General features: G+C 44.2%; 1 non-coding gene across 1 annotated transcript; it reads left to right on the top strand.

The window, feature by feature from the left end:
- Positions 1-8,252: 8,252 nt before the first annotated feature.
- Positions 8,253-8,334, top strand: trnas-aga (transfer RNA serine (anticodon AGA)). The gene has a single exon. It is a non-coding gene; the product is annotated as a tRNA-Ser (tRNA).
- Positions 8,335-9,086: the final 752 nt, after the last annotated feature.

Consider the following 9,086-nt stretch of genomic DNA (forward strand, 5'->3'; position numbering starts at 1 on the left):
GCCTTTGAACACTTTGGGTGGTGCATGGTTGGTTTGGAACCTCACGTTTTCAAACGGACTTCATTCATTGTATTTTCGGCTGCACTGATAAAGTTGTCTCTGGCGCCACCAGTAAAATGGAAACAGTGTTCACTCAGAAACCGACGTGTGATCAAAAGCAGGCAGACAGATGTGTCAATGAAAGCAGCAAGAACATTCCCCTGCGAAGGGTTGCAATACTGCACGTGGAACGAAGAGCCGGAATTGTATTAACCAGTGAAAGCGCCCATTGTGAGGCTTGCAACCACCACCCTCAGATTAAGCATCTCACACTGCACCGACTGAGCTAACCAAGCACGGTGCACTGTGGATTAGTTTGCTATTACATTGCGAGCATAATTCATCAGCAATTTGTTAGGATCCAGTTCATTCTTCCTAATCACAAAAATATCATTCACACCTTTCACTTCAGTTATTCCTTCAAAGCACGACTATCTATTCCGCACTTGTCCCGGGATTTAAGATTCAACCTTAATATCTTCACATTTTTACCCTCACCTTTATGTCGCTGATGTGATTTCCAATCTCTCTGGCAGACAGTAAATCAGTCGGGAAATTACCTAAGGAAACCCAATCATTTCCGTTTTCAGTTTTGGGCATTTCCCATCTGCTGACGAGACAGAGTCGTCTCAATCAACACTTTCTTTGTTCTTTCTACCTAAAACCTTTACCACTTCCTATTTTCAAGTCAGGAGTTTTATTTATAACACGTTCCAAGAACTGGAGCAACGTTCCAATGTCCTGAAGCCCTTTCCAATTTAAAGTGAAAGTTTTGCTCCTTTCACACGGAAAGAGCTGTTACTAAGGAAGGAGTATCCACGAGTTGTTTCCCATGGCTTGGCAGAAAGTCACTGATTGAAGCTGCAGTGGCCGCTTTCTGTTGGCATCGGGAGCTTGGAGAAAGTGATGTCGTATTCTGCTGCGTGAAAACGTCTCACTCCCTGCGGACTTGGGGTGAATCATGGATGAGTTTTCCCGGTTATAATGTCAATACATGGTCAGGGTAAAGCTTGTGCTGAAATATTTGAGGCTTATTCCCTGGGTGGGCTCGAACCACCAACATTTCAGCCAATTGCGCTGACCATTTGAGATACAGAAAGGGGCAACGCAGATATCCGAAAGCAAAGTTATCGACGGATATGAGGATATGTAGCAGGAACTTGCGTTGTTTTCAGAGACGGTCGCTGATTTTATCACCGAAAGGGTAAGCACACTGAGGAGCTGCAAACACTCCAATTAAAAGGCACCCACACATGCGCAGTTCTCTCACATACATCTGCATATAGTTGTTCACTGACAATGCTGGTACTTGAAGCCACGATTCGATAGAAACGGAAGCTTAAAAACCAGCACATTAGACCGCTCGACCACGCTACCACACAAAAGCCAGCACTCAGATTTGTTATGATTAGTGTTTCAGCATGGATTCACTTCAGACACAGAGACCTCGCAAATCTTGTAATGAAATTGGCGTAATTTAAGAAGGAAGACCAAAACAAATGTAAAGACAAGGAACAGGCCCTTCATCCATTCAAGCCTGAGCCGATCCAAATCTACTGTTTAAACCTGTCACCCAATTCCTAAGCATCTGTATCCCTCTGCTCCCCACCTACTCATGGATCTGTCCAGACGCATCTTAAATGTATCTACCGTGATTACCTCTCCCGTCTCTGCTGGGAACGCGTTCCAGACACCCACCACCCGCTGTGTCAAGTAGTTGCCGCGTGTATCCCTCTTAAACTTTTCACGTCTCACCTTGAAAGCGTGACCTCTCGGTATTTAATCCTTCAACCTGGGAAATAAAACTTTTCTCTATCTACCCTGTCTGTACCCTTCATGATTTTGTAAACCTCAAAAAGGTCTCCCTCAATCTCCTTTTTTCTAATGAAAACAAACCTAACCTACTCAACCTCTCTTCCTAGATTGTACCATCCATACGAGGCAACATCCGCTTAAACCTTTTACACGCCCTCCCCAAAGCGTCCACATTCTTTTGGTAATGTGGCGACCAGAAATTTACACAGTATTCTAAGTGTGGCCAGACCAATGTATTGTTCAATTTTAACATGACTTGCCAGCCATTTTATTCAATACCCCATCCAATGAAGCCAAGCATATTCTATGCCTGCTTGACCACTCTATCCATCTGTGCAGAAACCTTCAGTGTATAATAGACCTGCACTCACAGATCTCTCTGTCCATCAACTTTTGTTTCCCCAAAGCTCTTCCGTTCATTGTATAACCCCATCTAGAATTAGACTGACCGAAATGCATCACCTCACATTTGTCTGTTTTGAACTCCAGCTGCCACTTTTCTGCCCAACTTTCCAGTATATCTACATCCTCCTGTATTCTTACCAGTCACTTATAATTTCTGCTAGTCCAGAAATCTTCGTGTCATCTGCAAACTTTCTGATCATTGCAACAGTGCTCTCTTCCAGATCATTTAAGTACATCACAAACAACAGTGACCACAACACTGACCCCTGTGGAGCACTACTGGTCATCATTCTCCATTTCCAGAAACTCCATTCAACTGCCACTCTCTGTCTCCTATTGCTCAACTAATTCTTTACCCACCAGTCTAGAACACCCTGCACACCATGTTACTTTACGTTCTATATTTGGTTACCATGGGGAACCTTATCTAACTCCTTACTGTAGTGCATGTATATGACATCAACAGCCTTTCCTTCATCTATCAACTTGGTCACTTCCCCGGAAAAACTCTATGCCTCTCACTGATATGCACATTATTTTCGAAACATGAATAGATCCTATCCCTCAGTACCTTCTCCAGCAACTTGCCCAACACTGATGCTAGGCCCATTGTTCTGTAGTTATCCGGAATATCCCTACTAGCCTTCTTTTGCAGGGAACAATATGAACAACGTTCCAGTCAGTCAGAACCTCACCTGTGCTGAAGGATGCCACGAACATATCTGTCAGGGCCCCAGCTATTTCCTCTCTCACATCACTCAGGAACCAGGAATAGATCCCATCCGTTCCTGGCGATTTGTCCACATTAATTACTCCTAGCCTGCCCAACACAGCTTCCCTACTTATGTCAACTTGATCCAGATTAATCAAATGTCTTACTCTAGACTCGACATTCATCATGTTCCTCTCCTCAGTGAACACTGATGCAAAATAATCATTCAGAATCATACCCACTCTCTCAGATTTGACATGCAGCCTACCTTAATTTTCCTTTAGTGGACCAATCCTTTCTCTGGTTACTCGCTTGCTCTTATATATGAATAATAGGCTTTAGGATTCTCCTTAATTGTGCTAGCGTGAAGTTGTTTCATGACACCTTTTAACCCCCCTTGATTCCTCATTTAAGACTTGTCCTACTCTTCTCATGTTCTTCCAGGGACCATTATGTTGTTAGCTGCCGAGGCGTTAAGTATGCTTCCCTTTTCCTCTTGACGAGTCGTACAATTGTCCTGTCATCAACAGTTCACGAATCTTGCCTCTCAAATCCTTTGCCTTCAACGGGACATGCCTATCCTGCACTATATTTAACCTAGCTTTGAAAGCCTGACACATATGAACTGTGGACTTTCCTACAAATAGCTATGTCCAATCCACATTTCCGACCTCCTGCATAATTTTGATATAATTAGCTTTGGCCCAGTTTCGTACTCTTTCCTCAGGACCACTCTCATACTTGTCAATGAGTATTCTAAAACTTACAGAATATTGGACACTTCCCAAAGAAATCACCCACGACAACTGCTATCACCAGCCCTGGCTTATTCCCCAATATCAGTTCCAATATTGCCTATTCCCTCGTCGGACTATTGATATACCGCTCCAGAAAACTCACCTGGAGGCTTCTTACAAATGGTATCCCATCCAGACCTCTGACGCTAAGAGGAACCCGGTCAATGTTCGGAAAACGGAAATCTCCAATCAACACTAAATTATTGCCTCTACGTCTTTCCCTGATCTGTTTAACTATTTGTTCTTACACCTCACGCTCTCTGTAATACAGCCCCCAAAACCTAACCTCACCCTTCTTATTTCACTGCTCCATCCATAGTGTCTCATGACCCAAGCCCTACATGGTGTCCTCCTTTCGCACAGCCATGATATCATCCCTGACCAGCAATGCAACGTATTCCCCTTTTACTTCCCTCCTTTCCCGTCTGAAGCGTCTATATCCTAGAACATTTGGTTGCCAACCATGCCCTTCCTTTCACTAAATCTCTGTGATCGCAATAACGTCATATTCCAGGCACCTAAATTCATCTGTCTATACTGCATGCATTAAAGTAGATGCATTTCAGGCCACCAGTTCTTTTGCATTCATCTGCTCTCTGCCTACTCTTCCCATTATTAATGCTATCTTCCAGATTCTTAGCGTTTCCAGTTTCCACCTCACTGCCGACTTGTTTACTCTTGTGGTTCCCAGCCCCCTGCCACATTAGTATAAATCCTCCCCAACAGCAGTCGCAAAAACTCCCGAAAGGACGTACGTTCCCGCCTGGTTCAGATGTAGATCATCAATTTTCTTATAGTTCCACATTCCCCAGAGCTGGTCACAAAATCCAACAAATCTGAAACCCGCCCTGCAGCACCATTCCTCAACTCACGTGTTCACCGTGCCGTTTTTTTTTATTCATTTCTACGCTGGCAGTCACATGGCACTGGCAGTAATCCTGAGATTACTACCTTTGAGGTCCTCCTCTTTAATTTCTCTCCTAGCTCCCTGAATTCTCCCTGCAGGTCCTCATCTCGTTTTTTATTCGTTGGTGCCTGTATGCACCAAGACAACTGGCTGTTCACGATCCCCTTTTCGAATGCACTTCAGCCGATGCGCGACATCCCTGGCCTGAGCACCTGGGAGGCAACATAACTCTCCAGAATTGCTGATACTCCACAGTGAGTCCACCCGCAGCTCAAGAGTGGCCACGCGGTCAAACAAGTGCTGCAGCTGGACACACTTCTTGCAAGTGTAAGTTTAGAAAACCTTTACAAGGATTTGCAAGGTTTGCCGTTCTTGAACATGAGAACGAAACTGAATAGGCTTCGTCAGATTCCCAGGAGCTTCAGGGCTTAGAGATGGCCTCACAGAAGCTTATAAAATCATGAGGAAGGCCGACAGAGTAAATAGTTAGGGATCACTTCTTCACAAGACACACGAGTTCAAATCTACTTAGCAAACCTTTAATGTGAGAGAGGAAAAATTTAAAAGGGATGTGAGGGACACATGCTTTTCACACAGAACATTTGTGTGTGTGGAATGAATTGCCACATTTAGTGGCAGAGTCTGGTGCACTCACTGCGTTTCAAAGGCATCTGAATGGGTGCATAGATAGGAAGACCTCGGAGAGATAAGGGACAAATGTTGGCAGAAATGTATGCATTAATTTCGGTTATCTATTCAGCAAGGGCAAGTTGGATCGCGGGATTTGTTTCCATTGTCGACAACTCTGAGATGCTCCAGCCACCGGCAACGGTTTGAATACACCATTTCCCAAAAAAAAACGCATGAGTTTTGTAACTCAGCCAGCGAGTTTGGCTATTTTGTTTGGAGGGTGGATGAGCCCAACCGATCCAGAGATGATGGTTTTCCGGATATTTGCTGCCAATGACCATCCTTCTTGACACTTTCCCAAGTTCGCCATCAAAGATTTTGGCTGAAGGAAAATACCTCACATATCGCTTTACCCACTTTGCTCTCCAGCGAATCCAAAAACTGACAGCTCTTATTGTGGAACTGAATCAAAACTGAAAAGGCAGTACCATGATCAGACACACCGAAGCTTAAGTGCTGTCTGTGAGGCACCGTGAGTCGTCTCTGACATGAACTGCTCGCACAAATAACAGCAAGGCAATTCCAAACCTACTGGAGATTTAGTGTATTGCCAAGTCCCAGAAAGTGCTCAAGTATCATAAAACAAAACACAACAACGAACCATTAAAAGTGAACATTTCCAATTATATCCGTGATTCAATTAGGCCATCAATGCGCCGGTGCCCCCATCTGATTGAGAGAGCCAATCACCTTTCTCCCTCACCAGGACAGTAATGAAGGAAATGAAAGTACAGCAACGTTTCACATCGCGATTGCCCACCTTTTCGCCACAACATCAAAAAACGGCGAACAGATTCAATGCAGGATCTTCTTTCGAAATAACGGTGAAATAGCTATGCTTATTCACTTTCAGAGTAAACAGGGAACAACGCAAGTTGTCTGGAATATGAATGACCAACATAGACTACTTTGGTCCCAGATTCTACTGATGCTCAGACTTTCATATGAAAAGGTACCTTGAGTGATTGCCCTACACCCAGAAATCTTCTGGCTGCCTTCTGTTTGCCCTCTCACATTAAACCTGTGCTGCTCTAATCGAATTTGTAGTTCTTGCCATTTGTCCGTAGTGCTACTCGGGATAGCTGGTCGTGGCAACTCGTGACTGCCAAACAAATTCTTTGCCAAAATTGGATAGTCCCGCAACGTGATTCGCAGTGCACGAACTTTGCAACGAGATAATGCCCGCGGCAAGTTAAAAAGCACGCTTCCATTTATTAAAGTAAGTTTCTGGGAACTGACAGCCAGATTCCTCCTTACACTCGGAATTATGACAACACATAAACCAACAGCCTCTCTCAGAGACAAGTGACCAATGCCCATCTTGTGCCGGACAAACGTAGTTGACAGGATTGCACGCACGGACTGCACAGAAAACTATAGAGGAGAAGCAGACAGACGACCATCGAGCTGCATTAATGCAGTTCAGTTACCCTGTAAACCCCATTCACAGCTGTTCCTTGTAGGTACACACAGGGCCTGAGTGTCTCTGACTCCGGGACTTGGAACTCGGATTATATGACCGCCTGCAGCACTGGTTACTTCCTTGTGTGAGGTAACCCCCGATGGAACATATGTAAAACACGATAGCTCATTGAGAAATACGTCCATAATAGGACCCAAGAGACGTGTTTCTAGTCCTGTTCCTGACATGACATCCATCATTGTACTTATTGTGCGCTTCCTGACGGTTCGGAGCATGCTTCCGTGATCGCATTGTGTGCAGTAACGTGCGTTTTAGCTGCAATTACGTGTGTTTGAAACCTAGGACCACCGGCCTCTATTTTATTTTCCTCTTCTCGTGCGCAATTGCAACACAGTTATCGATCAATTAATATTGGAAAATGACATACCCAGGCGTGTGAAAAACCCAGTTTCCTTGGCAATTATGCAATGGTTAGAGATTACTTTGGTTCAGGAGATAAGGATGGAAAGTGTGTTTGGGTAGAGATGAGGAACATTGAGGAAAGAAGAAACCAGCCGGTGTAGCTCACAAGAACACTAACAGTAACCACAGTGTAAAAAAAAGTACAGGAAAAAATACCGCCTCTGAATGAGAAAAGAAGGCAAGAATTATGGGAGACATTCATTTCCCTTCTTCCTCTCCCGTTTGAATTGTAAAGAAACTTTGAAGAAAAACAATCGAACAGTTCTATATGCCCCATCGAACAACGTGCGCCGTACCTTGGTCATTGACTACTGTAGATTAGAATACTTACAATGTGCAAACAGGCCCTTCGGCCCAGCAACTCCACACCGACCCGCCCGAGCCCAAATGCATTCCGCTCCATTAACCCCATCAATTTAGCACGGCCATTTCAACTAACCGATGCATTTTTGGAGTGTGTGACAAAACCAGAGCAAGCGCACGCAACCACGGGGAGAATGTGCAAACTCCACACATTAAGTTGCTTGAGGCGGGAATTGACCCTGACGCTGTGGCATTGTAAAACAGCAGCGCTCACGATGGTGTCAGCGTGAGATGGGATTTATTTGCCTTTTTTAATTGGTAAAAATCTCTGTCATTGTGAGCATCTGGAAAGACCGGTTCCTTCGCCAGAAAAAGAAATGAATATGTCATTAAACATTGTTTGTTTCATGTCCAAGAATACTCAGATCAATAGCTCCCTTGATTACCTCTGCTGGTCATGTTCGCAAGAGATTGAGCAAATTGCCAAGTGTGATTTTCCTTTCAATGAATAATTTCGACTCAATTTTGCTGCAAATATCTTTTCCTAACTTTGTGCTTTTCTTCTTTTACATTGGTGTCTCGCACCTTACAAATGACAGCAAATGTATGAATGGAGATGGAAACATTTCACTCAAGTCAGCGGCAGCTTTCAATGAGATCACGGCTGATTTGGTCAATGCTCAGGGTGCGGTGCTGTCTGTAGTCATGGCTGAGTGGTTAAGGCGATGGATTAGAAATCCATTGGCGTTTCCCCACGGAGGTTCGAATCCTGCTGACTACGTTATGAATGCTTTCCTGCTGGAACACTTCAAAGTTCAGAAAGCCTGTTTTGCAAACCAGGCCTGTAATTTCATTTGACTTGAGGAAACTCGAGTTCTTCATCAGAAATGCTCCACATTTAAAACATTATCTCTGTTTCTCTTTCCAGATACACTGCTCGACACATCGGGTTTCTGCAGTTGTTATTGAACGCCCTGAGCAGAAGTGCTGCTTTTCATTAGATTCCTTTAATCCCTTGTCCTCTGTTCTCTGCCTCTGGTCATTGGCAACACTTCCTCCTGCTCGTCAAAGTGCTCATTCCCCACCGCCCCCGCTCCCATCATTACAAACAACCGCAGGAAATTGCCACTTAACGATCTTTGTTCCAAAGTGAACCTCACCAGCCTAGGAACTCTCTCCACCAAATGGGACTTCTCATCCCTGGACATGGTGCAAGCCAGAGGATTGTGAAGAGATACTGTGAAAATATTGTCAGTTGGCTGTTGGAAAAATGTTTAGGAAGCAAACCATATAATTTAGGCTCCAGCTTTGGAAATCTTGAGAAACTCTTAGGGAAATGGAATCATAGGAGATTGAAGAAGTGTAAATTGTCAGTCCAAGTAGAGGAAGGGACATTGACTCTGATGTTCTCGGCACAGGAACTGATCTGAGACATTGAAAGAATTCTCGCTCCCGTACGTGAGGAATACAAACTTCATCTGGACTGTGGGACAATGAAAAACTCTGGAACACTCAAGACAATATCCAAATATT

This window comes from Chiloscyllium punctatum, chromosome 28 (assembly GCF_047496795.1).
Source record: "Chiloscyllium punctatum isolate Juve2018m chromosome 28, sChiPun1.3, whole genome shotgun sequence".
Taxonomy (NCBI): domain Eukaryota; kingdom Metazoa; phylum Chordata; class Chondrichthyes; order Orectolobiformes; family Hemiscylliidae; genus Chiloscyllium; species Chiloscyllium punctatum.